Below are 18,492 nucleotides of genomic sequence, written 5' to 3'. Positions count from 1 at the left end.
GGGCTGACTATTTTCTGTGTATTATCCACATGTAAAAAAATTAATCAAGTTGATCACACTCCCCCTTGATTTTTTGACCTCTGCTCTCCTTGAGTAAAACACTGAGAAGACAGAAATTGGCTGACACATGAGACTTACAGATCTGTCAGTGTGGCATGGCAAGCCAGCTATGCAGAAATAGCTGTTCTGATCCAGTCACATTATTGTGACGTCTATAGACAAAGTAAAACCACTAGTTATTTTGTAGGCTGTGATGATACTTAAATGAGAAAGTCCATGTGAGGCTATTATCAATGTCTTCTACCCAACCTGTCTCTTACAAAGCCAGCAGATATGTCTGTCAGGGAGGTGGGGTGTTGATAGAGCCACACCTATCATCTCCCTACAAAGGAAGGAATCCAACCTGCATACCTAAATTCTTCAGAGCCTTGAAGCCATTCTGAGGATTATGTGTGATTGGGATGAAACTGGATTTCCAATAAAGGACTCTGTGACAGGATACTGCTTAGCCTGAGGCCCTGATGACTGCAAAACTGAGCTGAGTTTGCCATCTAGAGGACACCAGGGGACAGACAGGTCCTACAGGCTCCTTTGTAGACAACCTTGGCACCCAAGACAGAGACAGGGCTCCCTCTCTAAGGGACATTTGGCAAGGCTCTCTCTGCCCAAGTACCATAGGAGCACCATAGGAGCAGGGCAAAATACATCCTCTGCTCTTGGTGATCTAACATCAGTAGTCCCCACCCCTTCATTTTGTAGTCACTGGATGGTAACAACAGCCAGCTGAGACCACACAGCTAGAAAATTGCAGAGACAGACCTTGGAGCCACTCTGGCAGTTCTTCTGTGATGTCAAAGGATTGACCTGTGCCTTAAGAAGCCAGGTACCATTACTAGACTAGGGGAGGGGCACAGGAGGAGAAGAGGGATGGAGAGTGGGATTGGGAGGGGACAAGAGAGAGGCTACAGCTGGGACACAAAGTGAATAAACTGTAATAAATTAATTAATTAATTAATCAATCAATTAATTAAAAAAGAAAAAGAAAAGAGAGCAGGCAGAGGCCCTGGGCTGGCTGGGTTTCAAAGGCAGAGTTTCAGAAGTCAGAAGTATTCATATCTTGTTGAGGCCCTCATTTGCCAGTGATGGAACAAATGAGGGACTTTGGCCTCTGGCCTGGATTCACATAGCTCTTCTCACTCCATAAATCTGGTGAGGTTGGAGTAAGTTTCAGTCACTGATGGTCTAAGAATCCTTTACCTTTTGAAAGGTGGCAATGTGGTTACATACAGTTCAGGGTATTTAAACTCAAAGAAAATCTCTTTTCCAGAAACAAGAATGTAGGACAGGACGACCCTAAACATTCAGCCAGCTTTATGTCCTGTTCAGACCCATGCCATAGCCTGCTGTTGCCTTCGTGGTTAGTTTTCACCCGTATACATAGTCAGTAAGCAAGTGTGACTTCTGCATCTGCCGTGGCTATGCAAAGCACCAAGGATAAAGCCTGCGATAAGCATGATATTCACAGGCACTGTCCTCATGGATCTTACCTAATCTGCATAATTAGGAGACTATGCGGAAGGCACCAAAACGGGGTCTCTGAGAAGACACTAAGGATTAATTAATAATAGATTGACACTGAACTTGCAATTGGCTTTTCCACTCAAACCCTGTAAAATCACGGCCCCTTCGGTACTCGTTCAGAGCTTCACTCGCTCTGTGTGCTCCTTTCATTGTTTTTCCATCTTTGTTTATTTTGTTGTGTTTTTGACACAACTAAAAATTATCTGTACATGTGGACCTCCAGCTTCTTGAGGCCAGCCAAAAATTCTTTTGCTCTCACACTCTCCCACATCTTCTAGAGTTTAGAATCTAGACAGTAGGTTCAAGTTGAAATTTTCAATGAGTGAATCAAAAAGTCAAATTTTTCCATCAAACTGCCAATCAGTTTTAAATATTACTGACTAAAGCACATCCGTGAAGTCTTTAATCTGTAATGCATGAGATCCTGTATGTGGTAGTTGATGATCAATGAAAAATTTAAAGTTACATGTTTCCATCCAAGCACATCATTGCAAGTCGTTTGTCATTTGTTGCACAAGCAATCTGTCAGAAATGATGCAGGATGTCGGTTAAGACAGAGGAGCCTTTCCATGAATAACTATAAGATGTTTGTGGGTTCTGAGGAAGAGGCACACTTCACACTAGCTGAAATAATCAACTGGGCTAATATTTGCTGAAAACTAGAATCTGACTACAATGATTAGAAATAGCTCTTCTCGGTGGAAGCAGGACTGGCAGGCAGGCAGGGAAGGGTCCAAAGATTGTGTCACAGCTAAAGGGAACCTGCCAGAGTATATTCAGTTTCCATATACATTCATGAAGCATTGAGTAATAGCTTCACTCTCCAACTTCATTTAAAATGAAGACAGTTTTAGACTCAAAGCCAGAAAAGTTGCACCAGGTCTTTTTGAACCCACATGCTCGGAGAACTTTAAATCACTCTTTAAAACTTCACCTGACTCACATTTTGAGCCTGATGGCACTCGCCAACCCTTGAAATATTAGCCACTCTGTGAGTGGTCCATAGTTCTACTTTTTTGTACACTAGTTAACACAAACGAAGTTTGCATTTCAAGAGCTCCAGTGACGTGCCCAACACCGAGCTATGCACTGTTTCCTAATGATCTCTTACTTAGGATGAAGACATTATTAAGTAGCCCCTTTTCAACCATCAGAAAAATGGTGCTGAGAGAAACATTGACTTGGTCCCTGGGTTTGGGGAACCTAAGCAAGGAGTGGTGGAACAAGTATTCATTACTTTTGTACTGCAATTTCCACAACACCTGACAGAAATTACTTAAAGGGCAATGATTGACTTGAGCTCATAGTTTTCAGACCTGTTTTCAGACAGTACATTCATTTTTCTACCCTTAAAGAGTTTGTTTCACTCGTTCCTCAAATAAAAGATGACTTTGACAAAAAGATCCTACCAGGATGAGAAAAGTATGTCACCTTACTGAGCTAGTTTTAAGAAACAAATGCACTTTTGTAATAACTTGTCATTGCTCTGTATTATTGGGAAGTAAACAAATGCTGAAGAGTAGGTGTTGTTTGTATTTCTAAAACAAAGCATAAGAAAGAGCCACCTTGTACGGGAAAAGTCAGGTTTAAAATGTCCCCAGAGGACTAATGGAAACGGCTTCTTGAATCCCTATTACACTGAGAACTCAAAGCACCTCCAATGGAGAAGCACTTCATCCAAATCCTTCAACTAGCCTGAGTTAAGCCTCAGGACTGTTTCTCATTTAGCACCTACAAGAAAAATCCTCTCTTATGTGGTCAAGTAAATATATGTTGATTTTCTGCTAGGTGCAACGTAGCATAAAAACCAGCAAGATTTTGTCATATTCACCAAGTGAATACTCTCCCTTCTTTTTTTTTTTTTTTCCATTTACCTCCTTTTTAAAATTTATTTACTTTTTCACTAATTAGAGTTTATTCACTTTGTATCCCAGCTGTAGCCACTTCTCCTATCCCCCCCCCAATTCCACCCTCCCTCCCTCATCTCCTCCATGCCCCTCCCCAAGACCATTGATAGGGGAGGTCCTCTGCCCCTTCCCTCTGACCATAGCCTATCAGATCTCAATAGGACTGGCTGCATTGTCTTCCTCTGTGGCCAGGTAAGGCTGCACCCCATCAGGAGGAGGTGATCAAGGAGCCAGCCACTGAGTTCATGTCAGAGACAGCCGCTGTTCTCCTTACTATTGAACCCACTTGGAGACTGAACTGCCATGGGCTACATCTGTGCACGGGTTCTAGGTTATCTCCATGCATGATCCTTGGTTGTAGTATCAGTCTCACAAAAGACCACTGGGCCCAGATTTTTTGGTTCTGTTGATGTCGTTTTGGAGCCCCTGTCCCCTCCAGGTCTTTCTATCGCCCCCTTCTTTCATAAGATTCCATGGACTCTGCCCAAAGTTTGGCTATGAGTCTCAGCATCCACTTCGATACCTTGCTGGGTAGAGTCTTTCAGAGGCCCCTGTGGTAGGCTCCTGTCTTGTTACTTGTTTTCTCCTTCTTCTGATGTCTGTCCCTTTTGCCTTTCTGAGTGAGGATTGATCATCTTACCCAGGGTCCTCCTTCTCAGCATTTCTCTAGAGTGTCTGATCCTAAAGATACAATGCTATTTCTGTCTCACACTTGACATTTAGAGTCATCTCAGCTGGTCTGCTTATAATAAATTATGCAAAATAAAGCATTAAAAACTAATCAGTATGTGATTATCCCAGGATGAACTCAAATGGAGAAAAGGTGGGGGGAGAGATTTCTGGAAAAAGCAGTATCATTATTCAGGGTCAAAACATTCAGGTTAGTGTCCTCACAAAACGAGCATCAATCATATGCCTTGGACAGACATTGCAACAGAAAAATAGAAAAAATAAATTATTTCTACCATCAGGCCTCCACTAGAGTAGTAGCCATATGATAGTTACTTTGACATAATCTCCATTTCAAGGAACTTGTTTTCTAATGGTTAAACCACAAAACTAAAGGTCAGTCAAGACAGAGAAATGAGAAACAAATTAAAGACTTTAGGGCACACAGATGCCTCAGAGAGTTAAGGTGCCAGGAGCCAAGCCGGATAACCAGAGTTCAGCCCCAGGGGTGCGCATGATTGAAGGAGAGAACCAAGTCTCATATCTTCTGACTTCCACAAGCACACTGTGGTGCATGCACACAAACACACGCGGAGACACTCATACACACAGCACCTAAATAAATAAATATCATTTTAAAATAAAGACACAATACCTAAGGACAAGAGTGTGGCTTGCCTTAGGTACTGCCCTGAGTTCAACATAGCAGACCACAGAGGGAAGAGATGATGGTGCAAAGCCAACTGGAGTAAAAATGAAGAACAGGTTGTGCCAAACCTTATTTCGGTTGTATCAGTTGTTTGGGGTATTAGCCTAAGGGCAACGGTAGTGGCTCAGGATATCTATGCAATGGAATGGCATGATTCAACACATTTTTACATAAATTTCTCTAACTGCTGATTGGTAGGTGAATTGGAAAAAGGGAAAATCTGTGAACAGAGAGATTGTCAGCTGCTGGAGCAATACTCTAAGGGAAGAACAACAAAAATATGAACTAAACGTTTGAAAGAGGTCTAGACAAATGGAATGCTAATATTGGAGATCTATTAGACATCAAATGTAGGAAAAGAATAATAACTTTTAAGTTTCTGATGAAGGCTATCTTTGGCAGAATGGGATGATCAAGAAGGTCACCTCCCTCTCCTTATAACACATGTCCCTGAAAAAATAAAGGCCTGAGGTTCAGAACAGTGTCTTTATTAGTGCTGTTAGAATAAATTCTATGAGGATAAAGATATTTTTGAGATTTGCACTGCATGCATGCATTTCATGAACCTAATGCAGAGGCTCACCTGAATACATAGACTAGATTGTCACATTAGTTTTGCTAAGTTTATGTGGTATTATGTTGGCTTCTAAGACATAAATACAAATCAAGACCTACCAAACTAAATCACTTAATCTTACCAAGTCTATCAAGAGAAGGCAAAAGAAAAGAGAAAAAAGAAGAGGAATTACTTGTTTCAACAAGAAATATTACATATCATGAACCCTTATTGCAAGACCCTTCTGATGGGACAGTCATATATTAAGGGACCCTGAGAGCAAGGACTTGCCAAAGCACAATTTCAGGTCAGTTTAACTCCATGCAGAACGTGTCTGGCTACATGAGTTCTGTCATTTGCCAAACCTCATAGAGTGCTGGAGCCATCTCACAGACCTCTACATTCCTGCAGGTTTCCGCACCCTGGTCTCTCCTCCATTTAATGCTGAGTTTCTCTAGCTTTGGGGTCTTTGGTTTGACTCAATCTATTCCAGGACTTGGACACATTTTAAACAAGTTAGAATCCACGTACTATCTTCAATTAAAGGTTTTGTGAGGCAAAGGAAGACGAGCTCAGCCACCAAATATTTGGGTCTGGGGAAGCTTCTTCAGCCTTTCCAACAGGCCAAGTGTGATGTGGTGAGATTGGCTTCTGTCAAAAGCAATGAGGGAGGCAGCAATGGACATTGGGAAAATTGGGCCTGGCACCAGCTTAAGCCACTGAATATTCAAATACATAGTATGAAAAGTATGGTTTGAATATCAGGGTCTGGGAAGCAATGAGAATTCTGGGTAGAATTTGGATAAGTATGAAAAGTGCTTGAAAAGATCAATCAAAATAAAAAATGAATAATGATGAAATGGTACTGCCCAGGTAGAGGACAGAAATAATAGAAGAAAACAGGCATTTTTATTGACTTGCTCATTAAATGCATCCATTCAATGACTATCTACCCAGACCAAACTCAAAAGCATGAAGATTGCTGGTGAAATAAAAAAAAAATCAGAAACTTCCTTAAAACCATTTCTTTTCAGGGTTTTTTGTTGGATAAGAAGAATGAAATTTGGAAGGTCCCATGTATCTGATTTTTTTACTTTGCTTGGTTCTTTATACATTTTGTGACTACGACTATCATAAAGGTGACATACAGTGGTTGGCACTGAAGGTACCTGGCTGACACTTGTTAGGAAAATGAATGAGTGAGTGCTTACCCTGGGACACACAATATGCTGAGAATATACAGAACCCCTTATGAACTGGGAACACCCCCCAAGGTAGGCATTACATTCAGAAAATAAGGATTTAGAGGGTTAATACCATTTACACAAATTATATAGCTACTGAATAGAAAAGTTAAAACTAAATCCTACCTTAACATTGCGAAAATAGAATCTCAGATATCTACCATGGAAAAATGTGTTCTTACATGAGATAAACGTAGGAAAAAAAAATGGAAGACAGTAAAATTCAGGAGAATGCCAAACAGAAAATCATGAAAAGTTCTAATACTGGATTGAGACAAAAGAGAAGTGTTAGCCAAAAGGTGAGGCAGGCTGACTCAGGAAGCAACAGGTAACATCAAGGCAAACAAAGACAGCCTCATAAGCATTAAGGAGTTGGATTAGACCGTTGTAATTATCGACTTTCATGCTGTCCATTCCTATCAAAAGGGCAGGCAAATAATTTGAAAGCTAATGATACTTTGGGATAAATATGTTGTCTTTCATGTGGAGTATTGAAACTAGGCCACAGTCATTCATGTAACAGGGAAGTTGACCAGTAGGCCAATTTTAGCTTATGGAATATTTTGTAAAAAAAAAAAAAAAAAAAATTAAAACACACCTAAGATTATTTATTCACAAGTCATCCATAACTATAAAACAAAGTTAAATAGATAGAGCCCACGGGGTCTTTGAGGCTGAAATATTGACTATGTTTATGTGTCTTTAATAGATATTTGCCAAATCCCATAGTAAATTTAAGCTACACAAATATGTAACTTAACTACATGGAACTATGCTAAGGGAGTAAACATTCCCTAAATTAGGCAAAAGACAGCATATAGTTCGAAGGACTAGAGATGGAGGACAAGAAGACAGTCTGTTCTCTCTACTTCCAGTTATACCCAACCCCATTCTTTCCCTAATATACCCCAAAGCACAAACCCAATTTTCTTTTTACCATGTACAAAATATATAAATTATTTTACTTGGATTAAAAATGATAATCAAATTTCATGGTGTGCAGCATACAGCTAGTATGCTTATTGATGATGTATTCACGTAATACCTACCAAATATCAAGAAATGTTATTATAAAAAATAGCACATGGGCCTTGATTATGAAAAGTTCACAGATCAATGGAAGGACAAAGATATCAGAGGTTTAAAACATGGTAAGAAGAGCTAACACCACTGAATGCTTTCAGTGCTGTTAATGGAGAAATGGGGCTTACACCTTCTGGTTGACAGAGTCAGGGAAAGTCTTAAGATAGAGATAAGACTCAGCTGAGATTTGAAGAGTAAGTAGGAAATTATTTAAAAGAAAATTCAGAAAAACAGGGGGAGAACTGACCAATATTGCTATAACCAGTAGGCAGAGACTAAATCAACAATCTCACATGTCAAACCAAGAAACAGGCACTTTATCTAGTGAACAACATGGAACCATGAAAAGGCTATAATCATTCCTGTCTAGGATAGACTGGACAGGGTCTAGAAGAAGGAAAAGAGAGATCATTGAACACCTCTTCCAATGATCAGGCCTATTCAAGATGAATGAATGAATAGATGAATGAATGATCACACAGATGAATGGTTCTGATAATTCCTGCTGGCGTTTCTACTCACATGAGAAAAGGGAAGTGGCTTTCATATCCTTTTTAACTGCTATCCTCACCCCAGCCCCCAGCCTTCATGAATGGTTTCTCTTTTGCACGCATGTGTATCTCTTCCTCAAATACTGAGATCTCAGAACTAAGCCTAAGTGTCTCTTTTACTTGTGCTTGTTATAGCTCACAAACTTACCATGCAAGGCAAGTACCAAAGAAATTAAATTAGAATCCCCAAAAGGTCTAAGCAGAGAATAAAAATCAACAAAATATAGTTGGGGCAAAAAAAATCAGTTATAACTATTCTGAGATTGTTTTGACAACAGAAGATTGAAAATGAGGCTGTTGTGAACAAGAACTAAGAAGTGGGCACAAATGGTCACCCTATGAAGAAAATGATAACAATCTCAGATAGATCACAGTAATTCAGATGGCAGTGCTAGTTTTCAATTCACTAATTTGTTAGATAGCAAATTATAACAATAAATTTTAACATAATGCATTACTTTAAAAGCTCTTAGCTTGGTAAAGATAGGTGAGAATCCACTTATATTCACTGCACTCTGACAGCTGCAAAGACATAAAAAATAGAGATCATTCTACCATACCTAGAAACACAGAAAGCCTTGACATATAAGGTAATAGTCAAGAAGGGTCTAGAAGGGAGATCAAGACCCTAAAATACAAGACACAGCTCTTGAAAGTGCACAAAGGTATAAAATAGATCTGGCACTGATCAAGTACACTTTCTCCAGCCTCATCAAGATGTAACACTTCAAGCTGACATCCTCAGTTAAAGATCATTTTGTTTTCCCTCTTGTGTTTCAGGACAAAAGCCTCAAAAGAAGTCTAAATCCTAGGGGACATACACCATTTACAGACAGAAGAAAGTCCACACCAACCAGCATATCAGAAAACCTATACTCCAAATCTTACTAAAAATGAAAGCAAGAGGACAGGGTTCCTCTGTGGGAACTTCCTAAAACTTCATTCTGACCTTATGAGTTTGGTCACTTAACATGATCAACTACAAGGAATGCTAAATCTCTTTCCTAGATTTAACATTTACTTTGCTTGCATGACGTTAGGGAGGAAAGAAACTCTATGAGACTAAGTTTCTTAATCATAAAGGGATGAGACATAATAATCCCAACTCTGACAGACTTAAATATCTTTATCAGAAGTAGATATTACTTATGTAAGAAAACGGAGACAGAACCTAGCAGCCAGCAGATGATGGACAAATGTGACCTGCCTTCCATTCTTCCCATCCATTAATGGAGTGCAATACATGTATCTTGCACACATCCAATGCTTGACCTGTGCATAACCTCACTGGCTGTACTAAAAGTTGTTAGAGACGGATAATCCCAGTGCTTACCATGTGTGGACTATTTGGCCTGTTTCCTCATTTAACTTTCACAACAACTCAGTAGCGACACAACTACAAGTTATGTATCCCCATTTAAGTTGAAAACTTCCACAGCTCAGAGATGGTGAGGAATAGTCAAAGTCGGGTGATTATTCAAATGCAGAGTGTTATGTCTACCATGTCAGTGAGACCTCCCAGAGACAACCACTTGCAGGGCAGAGGCTGGGGTGACTTTTCCCCTCTCAATAAACCAGACCTGCCTGAAGCTCTCAGATCTCACTCAGCTACCTCTGCCTCTCTCTCTCTCTCCTCTCTCTCTCTCTCTATCTCTCTCACTCTCTCTCACCTTAAGTGCTTGGCATTTGAAATGTCTTTATTCAAAATAGTATGAGAAATCAGAAAGGAATATTCGTAATGTAAAAATGGACATTTTTAAATGAGAGAATGGGACTTCAATTTTAACAATACGTTTTCTTAATTTTCTACATTAAGAAAGAACAAATTCACAGAAAAAAATTCATTAATTAAAAAGAAAATTAAATAAATGAGATTTGGGGCAGTTAAAAATTATCTAAAAGCCCTCCGTTTCTCAGAATTGGCCTCCTTGGGGGAGGTTTTGCATCTTTTTTAAACTTCCAGATTTCATACTTTCTGTTCAGCTTTTGCAACTTCCCAAGAGTACAGCTTGAAAAAGAAAAATGGAACCTCAGTTCCAGTGTATCACTTTCAAGAAGGTGCCTCTTACAGAAGGAACGCTTCAAGCTAAAGGTCTCCTGCAGGCTAGCTTTAGTTCTTAAGCACTGATGTTGCTGTTTCTGGTTACTGGGTAGTCTTTAGATGGTCATAGTTGCTCTTCCTCAAGAAAAATTCTTGCTTGGTCAAATCATAATGTCTATTATTATCAACTTACAGTGGTTTACAAGTAATTCCCCAACAACACACCAGGGAGGGAAGGAGGAACGAAGGTAAAGTGGGGGAGACAAAGAGAAAAAAAATATTCTTTAACTTTAACATTGGAAATAGCCAACTAGAAAAAAAATTGAAAAAAAGTCTTACTAATAGCCTTGGATGGATGGCCTGGAAGTAGCTATTTAAACAATACTGGTCTCAAACTCATAGAGGTCCACCTACCCTTGTGCTGGAATTAAAGGTGTACGCCACCATGCCCAGACATTTGAAAATATTTTAACTTAAATATAAATGTAAATACTCACAAAACAGTATAATATCACCTCAAGCCTGAAAGACAATCCAAAAAACACAGTGTATAATCATCACTGACTAGTTCTTGCTTACTAGGTTCTTAGTTTCCATGGAAACAAGCCTACAGCATCTTATGGTATTCTTTTTCATGGTGATCTTTCTCCTGGAAAAGGGGTTGCTTATCTTCTTAAACTTACTATTATTTCTGGAAAATTATATATTTATTCATTATTCTCTTGTGTGAGTGTATTGTTTGATGTGTATGTATATGAGTGCAGTCGTCCATATGCCATTGAAGCCAGGAGACAGCCTTCAGAAGTTGGTTAATCCCTTCCACCTTGTTTTTATGATGATATATCTCTTGCTTCTGCAATACTGTGCATTTTACACTCGCTGGCCTGTAAGCTTCTGGGTTGGGTCAATGACCCCTGCCTCCCAGTCAGCACTGAATTCTAGAATTACAGATGTGAGCAACTGAATCTAAAATTTTAACATAGGTTTCCAGGATCACACGTAGGTTGTTAAGCTTACCAGCAAGCACTTTTACCCACAGAGCCACTTTCTGAGCATATACTCAGTGCTGTTATGGTATAAAACAAAAGATATTATTTCTACTCTACTATGAGGTTTTGTGGCACTTCATACAATGGTGTTTCCTAAGCACATCCAAGGGCACATGAGTTAGCTGTGTCTAGAGATTCATCCACTTAGTACTGAGGGAAACCAGACAAGCTGAGCTGGACAAACCCCATGGACAGTCAAACATGCAGTGAGCGACTTCCTGTTTATCAGACTGTGTTGAAAATATGGTCTCCTCCATGCATGTTTTGCTTTAGAAAAGGTGGGAAGAATCATATGAAGACTTTTGCCATGCGTAAGGTTATCTACCCCCACATTAGAACCCCAACTTTAATGCTTTTGAAATCTTCAGTCTATTTTTATAGTCTTTTTCCCCCTATTTCCTCCCAGTTCATTGCCACATCTTGCTGTCATGGGTGCTCCTCTCTTCTTGCTGTCTGTTTCTTGTCTTGTTTTAGCCACATAAATACACACATACATAAAGCAGTTAAGCAAAATTCTCATTTTACTCAGCAAAGGTTTCTTGTGCATCAACTCAACATGAGCTACTCCAGGCATTTGCAGAAGAAAAGAAAGCAAATAGAGACAGCAATTTGCTGCATTCTTTCACGAGATCAAAACCAAAAACTTGTAAGTAAAATTAGAGTCAGTGGGACCTAGAAGGCTAAACACTAGTTATTGCTATTGCTTCACAAGTGCTAGAGCATTGTCCACTGGTGAAGTCCCAGTGTTTCAGCTGAGCTTAAAATAAACATTATTCATGCATCTCGAAGCACACTGCAATCACACAAGCTCTAAAACAGGCTTGGCTAGCTTAGCTCCATCAGTCATTAATTCTAAGTTGCTTTGTCTTCCTTAGTCTGGGATTCCTTTCTGGGAAAATACCTACCCTCTGAGTTACTGAAAAATTAGTAATGTATACATAGTCTTGGCTCCAAGTTTATGTTTGATAAATTACAATTTTACGTACACAGGATGCTCCATGTCTTATACTTGGAAGTTGGACTATTGACCATAAGAAAAGAAAGGTTTCCAAGAACACAGGTCTCAATACCAACTACTGGGATGTTTGGAGAAGGTAGAAAAGGTCATCAAGCTATTTTCTTATAGTTGGCAGCTCCTACTTGCACCTGCCTTGCCTCTGTAGTACTTCTAAAATCGCATGTTTCTCACTTGCCTCTGAATAACTAACATACATGCATTTTCTGTCACATAAAACTATGATCATTGATTGTTTGAATATTAGTCCTGTCGCCAGGCTTCATACTCAGAATGCATTCATGGTTTTCTGAGAAAGTGACAAGGTTGAGCAGAGTTTCTGACACAGGTTGGGAGCTTGTGTAATGTCAGCTCTGGGCAGCTTCCCCACTTTGCTCATGTATTGAGAGAATCTCGGTTACCATCGGCAGTCCCCTGCTCCCAAAAAAGAAAAAGGAAGAATGGCAGCATGAGTAGGAGCAAGCATTGTTACAATCCAGACCGTCACTCTGTGACAGGGTACAAGTCTATCTCCCCTGGGAACTCTATTTTTTTAATCTATAAATGAAGATAATATTGCATATGTTACAAAGACATTCTGCAGAGAAAGAAAATGTCTATGACAAGATTAATAATATGCCTAACATATAATTGCTAGCCCATTGGTATTGGCTTCTTGATACATCTTTTTCATCTGTGGTCAAACTTTCTGAGTCTGTTTCCCCTTCATTTAGTAAAATAAAGATGACAACACCCTCCCTATAGATTTAACAAGATCATTTATCAGAAGCATCTAGCAGAAGATTTAGCATGGTCTATCTTCACATCTTACTTCTTTCCTTTTACCCACAAAACTAAGTTTACAAACCATGGTCCACTGAAAACTTGAATGTGTGTGGGGGGGGTGTATTTTCCAAAAAGTCACTGAATATGTAAAAACTGTAAGAAAAGTCCTTTGTAACACAATGCCCCCTGGAACTATTTCCCACGTCAAAAGGTTTGAGGGCCACATGGCTGTGGTCATTTTGAGAAGCTGAATATCCTATCAAGTGTTGAGAATCTGCAGAATGCTAGGCAGTTGGTCGTCACCCACTAGCAAGGAGGCCGTGTGCCACTGAATCATGTGGGAGATGTGCAAATGCTAGCCAGCAGAAAATAGCAGCATCAGATAATGCTCAAAGGCTTTCTCGACAATGCAGTTCATTATCAGGCATGTGGATGAAATGGGGAGTGCTGTCCTCTCTTCCTGCGGTTTACTGAGTTTTCATTGACAAAAAGAGAGAGAGAGAGGACTTTTGTTGCCAGCACACTGCCCTCTGCAAGCCTGCTGGGACCCAGCCTTGTGAAGTTGCACTTCATGTTTCAATGAAGCAAATCTCTCCCAATGAGAATAAAGGTTACTTCCTCCATCATGCTCCCCTGACCACTAGACTTCTGCCAGATCCTGTCATGTGCTAGAGAGAGAATTCAAAGCAAAAAGCAGAGCTGCCAGAAGGGGGAAAAAAGCCACTTCTCCCTCTCACCAGCTTCTAAACCCAAAGGCTAAACCAGAGTCTTACCCAGCTTTGTGATGGAGGCCCCGACTCCGGTTCCAGTTCATGAATGAGGCTGCTGAGAGAAGTCTACATAACACCATGAAACAGCCATGTTGGATGTGGTGTCTTGGCGGCATTATCTCAAGCCTGTTCTACAAACACTCTTTTTGCAGACAACAAAAGGAAGGATATGGTTGCAGCTCTCCCTAATTACAGTCCATCCTGAGCTACCCCTGCTTACCACAGTGGAATTTGGAAGCTTTTTTTAAATTAATTAATTTGTTTATTCACAATACATCACAATCCTTGCCCCCTCCCTCCTCTCTTCCTGGACACATCCTCCTTCCTATCTGCCCTTTCCTACTCCTCAGAAAAAGGGAGCTCCCCACCACCACCAACCCACCCCAGCACATCAAGTTGCATCAGTATTGAGTGTATCCTCTTCCCTTGTGGTCTGTTGAGGCAGCTCCTACAGGGAGATGTGATAAAAAAAAAAAAGCAGGCAACACAGTCCATGTCAGAGATAGTCCCCATTCCCCTTACTAGGGAACCCATATGAAACCTGAGCTGCCCATTGGCTACAACTATACGGATAGCCTGGGTCTAGTCCATGCATGGTCCTTGGTTGGTGCATCAGTTGGAGGCGTATCTTAAATAGCTTTATCCAAATGAAAAAACTGAGGCCCTCAGTTTTTTGCCTGGAATCACTCAGTTAAAAAAAAAAAAGAAGAACCTCCTAGAGCCATGACTGTAGCCATCAGGGTTGACAAAACCTTTCTGGAAACAAATTTAAAAACACTAATGAACTGAAATAGATCGAGTACAGTTATCTGAAAGGAATGGACAGAAATTATTTTTTCTACTCCATAGAAAAGGAACTATTCTGGTTAATCAGTGCTTTCACTACTTTGCAGGCTTTTTCACAGCAAAAAAAATCTTTATCCCTATCAATGATGGTGACAAGCATAATGTCAACAATAACAATACTTTCCACTCTTTGTTGAACTGTCCTTATCCAGCTAGATGTCAACAGGATAGACATCGAACGTAGGAGAAGACAAGGAACAGGACAGGAGCCTTCCACAGGGGACCTCTGAAAGATTCTACCCACGAGGCTATCAAAGGAGATAGTGAGACTCAGAGCCAAACTTTGAGCAGAGTGCCAGAATCCTTATGGAAGAAGAGGGAGATAGAAAGACCTAGAGGGGACAGGACCTCTTCAAGGAGAACAGAGCCAAAATATCTGGGCCCAGAGGGGCCTACAGAGACTGATATTCCAACCAAGAACCATGCATGGAAAGGACCTAGACCCCTTGTTCTAAGGAAGCCCACTGACTGCTCAGCTTCCAAGTGGGTTCCTTAGTCAGGAGTACAGGGGTTGTCTCTGACATGAACTTGGTGACCAGCTCTTAGATCACCTCCCCATGGGGAGCGCAGTCTTGCCAGGCCACAGAGGAAGATGATACAGCCAGCATTGATGAGACCTGATAAGCTAGAGTCAGATAGAAGGGGAGGAAGTCCTCCCTATCAAGGGAAAGGGCATAGGAGGAGAAGAGGGAAGATGGATGGGACTGGGAGGAGATAACGGAGGGGACAGCAGCGGGGATACAAAGTGAATAAATTTTAATAAATAAATATATGAATAAAATTAAATTTTAAATAAATAAATAAATAAATGGAGTGCTAATCCCAACAGACCAAAAGGGAAGGGAAATACCCCTAAACAGCATATCTCTGTACCCAGGCTGATAGCCGGCTGGAGCCAGATCCCATGTATAGAGTCCCAAACAAATTTCAGACTGAAAGAGTTGTGTGAACATGAAATTTACAGGCAAATGGTGGGATCTAGAAAATATCATCCTGAGTGAGGGATCCCAGAAGCAGAAACACACACAGGGTATATACTCACTTATAAATCAATATTAGACATATACTATAGGATAATCACACTAAAATCTGTACACCTAAAAAAGCTAATCAAGAAGGAGGACCCTGGGTAAGATGCTCAGTCTTCATTCAGAAACACAAACAGGACAGACATCGAAAGAGGGAGAAAACATGGAACAGGACAGGAGCCTACTACAGAGGGGCCTGAAAGCCTTTACTCAGCAGAGATTCAAAACATATGCTGAGACTCATAGCCAAACTTTGGGCAGAGTGCAGGGAATCTTATGAAAGAAGGGGGAGATAGAAAGACCTGGAGAGGAGGGGACAGGAGCACCACAGGAGAGCAACAGAACCAAAACATCTGGGTAGAGGGGTCTTTTCTGAGACTGATATTCCAACTAAGGACCATGCATGGAGATAACCTAAAACCCCTGCACAGAAATAGTCCATGGCAGCTCAGTGTACAAGAAGATTCCCTAGGAAGGGGAACAGGGGCTGTCTCTTACATGAACTCATGGGCTAGCTCTTTGATCACCTCCCCCTGAAAGGGGAGCAACCTTACCAGACCACAGAGGAAGACAATGAAGCCAGTCCTGATGAGACCTGCTAGACTAAGGTCAGATGAAAGGGGAGGAGGACCTCCCCTATCATTGGACTGGGGGAGGGGCATAGGAGAAGAAGAGGGAGGAAGAGTAGGATTGGGAGGGGGTGTGAGAAGGAGCTACAGGTGGGATTCAAAGTGAATACTGTAATTAATAAAAACAAAATTTTTTAAAAAAGAGTTGTATGAATAATTAATCTAGTCTCACATACATATGGCAGCATTACCTTGAACAAACCTGGATATAAGGTCATTCTTGCTGCTCAAATCCTAAGTCCTTAGGAGCCAATTCATTATTTTGGGGACAATAAACATGGATGAATATAAGGGCATACATCTTGGTAAGATCCCCTCAGTACCTTGAAGGGATGTTGTGGCAAGAAAGTATGTAAATCTTCCTCAGCCACCTGGGACACCTACCCACATGTTCACCCTCTGCAGCCAATGAACGCATTCCTGTTTGTGAAACTCTGAATGCTACTTTCTCTCTTCTACTCCAAAAAGAAAAAAAAGTGACCTCTTCCTGTCCATGGTGTGCTTCCTCAGGCATCTTGAAAGAAAGCCAAGTTGTAGTACAGAGATGTTGGACCTGAACCATGTCCGCCTCACTCGGCATGCCTAAGCTACGAGCTAAGCCGGTGTGACTCAAGACGAACTACAAGAAGTTTTATGAGGCATTCCCCAAGAATTTAAAGCTTGGAATCCAAGAAGATTCTACCAACCGCCACCGCCTCTCTGAGCTTCTCCGCCATCACACGGCTCAATGTGATGGCTCCCCTGTGAGAGTACGTGTGTCACATGAAGGAGACACAGAAGTCCATCTGCTGTATCACTGGTGAGAGCAACTCTGCCTTTGTGGAGCATGTGTGGAGACGGCGTTTTGAGGTGGTGCACATGACCGAGCCTATTGACCAGTACTAAGTGCTCAAGGAATTCAATGGGAAGAGCCTGGTCTCGGTGACTAAGCTGAGCCTGGAGCTGCCAGAAAATGAGGAAGAGAAGAAAACGGAGAGCAAGGCAAAGTTTGAGAATCTCTGCAAGCTTATGAAAGAGATCTTAGAAAAGAAGGTTGAAAAGGTCACAATCTCCAATTGGCTTGTCTCCTCACCCTGCTTTGTTGTGACAAGCACCTTTGGCTGGACAGCCAACACAGAGCGGATCATGAAGGCCCAGGCACTGCAAGACAACTGTACAATGGGCTACATGACAGCCAAAAAACACCTAGAGAGCAATCCTGACCACCCTATTCTGGAGACCCTGCAGTAGAGCGCTGAGACAGACAAAAATGGCCAAGCTGTCAAGGACCTGATGGTGCTGCTGTTTGAAACTGCTCTGCTCTCCTCTGGTTTCTCACTGGAGGATCCCCAAACCCACTCCAACCTCATCTACCGCACGACTAAACCAGGCCTGGGCATTGATAAAGATGAAGTGACAGCAGAGGAGCCCAGTGCTGCTGTTCCTGAGGAGAGCCCCCCTTGAGGGTGATGAGGATGCCTCGAGCATGGAAGAAGTAGATTAAAATTCCTGTGCCCTCTGTATACTTTTCACTGTGGCTCCCCCAGCAGCCCTGACCTACCTGGCTCTCTGTACATGTCTTGAATCTCTTATATCCTGTCCTTGTGCCTTAAGGCAGCAAAATCCCCTCCCACAGGATTGGCTATTGTGTATTGTGGTTTTTGTTTGTTTTATTTTGTTCTGAAATTAAAAGTACGCAAAATTAAAAAAAATTACCTGATTAATTCCTGCTTATCTCCAATTATCTGCTTACTTTTCACTATTCTTCAAAGGCCTCTACACACACCGAGTCTAAAGAGAATCTAGTCTAATATATCAATCAATGCATCTTTCTCAGCATTAATAAAATAGCTCATGCATGCATTTCTTTGAATGCCTTGTTTTAGTTGACCTAGAATGTTACATGAAAAAAAAAAATCAAAGCAGAGACTACAGTTCTTTGATTCATAGCTATCTCACTATGTGTCATTGAAAAGAAGTTGCAGTTAATAAACATCTATTATATGCCATCTAACCTTTATATCAACTCTGGGAAATAAATGTAATATCATAATTACAAGCATGAAAACC

The 18,492-nt window shown here is 40.9% G+C and overlaps 1 pseudogene; it reads left to right on the top strand.

The window, feature by feature from the left end:
- LOC129690821 (heat shock protein HSP 90-beta-like) overlaps positions 1–17,926 on the top strand; it is a 42,122-nt pseudogene extending 24,196 nt beyond the window's left edge.
- Positions 17,927–18,492: the final 566 nt, after the last annotated feature.

Source organism: Psammomys obesus, unplaced genomic scaffold, assembly GCF_907164565.1.
Source record: "Psammomys obesus unplaced genomic scaffold, mPsaObe1.curated_primary_1811, whole genome shotgun sequence".
Classification (NCBI taxonomy): domain Eukaryota; kingdom Metazoa; phylum Chordata; class Mammalia; order Rodentia; family Muridae; genus Psammomys; species Psammomys obesus.
This window is presented reverse-complemented; position numbering and strand designations above follow the sequence as displayed.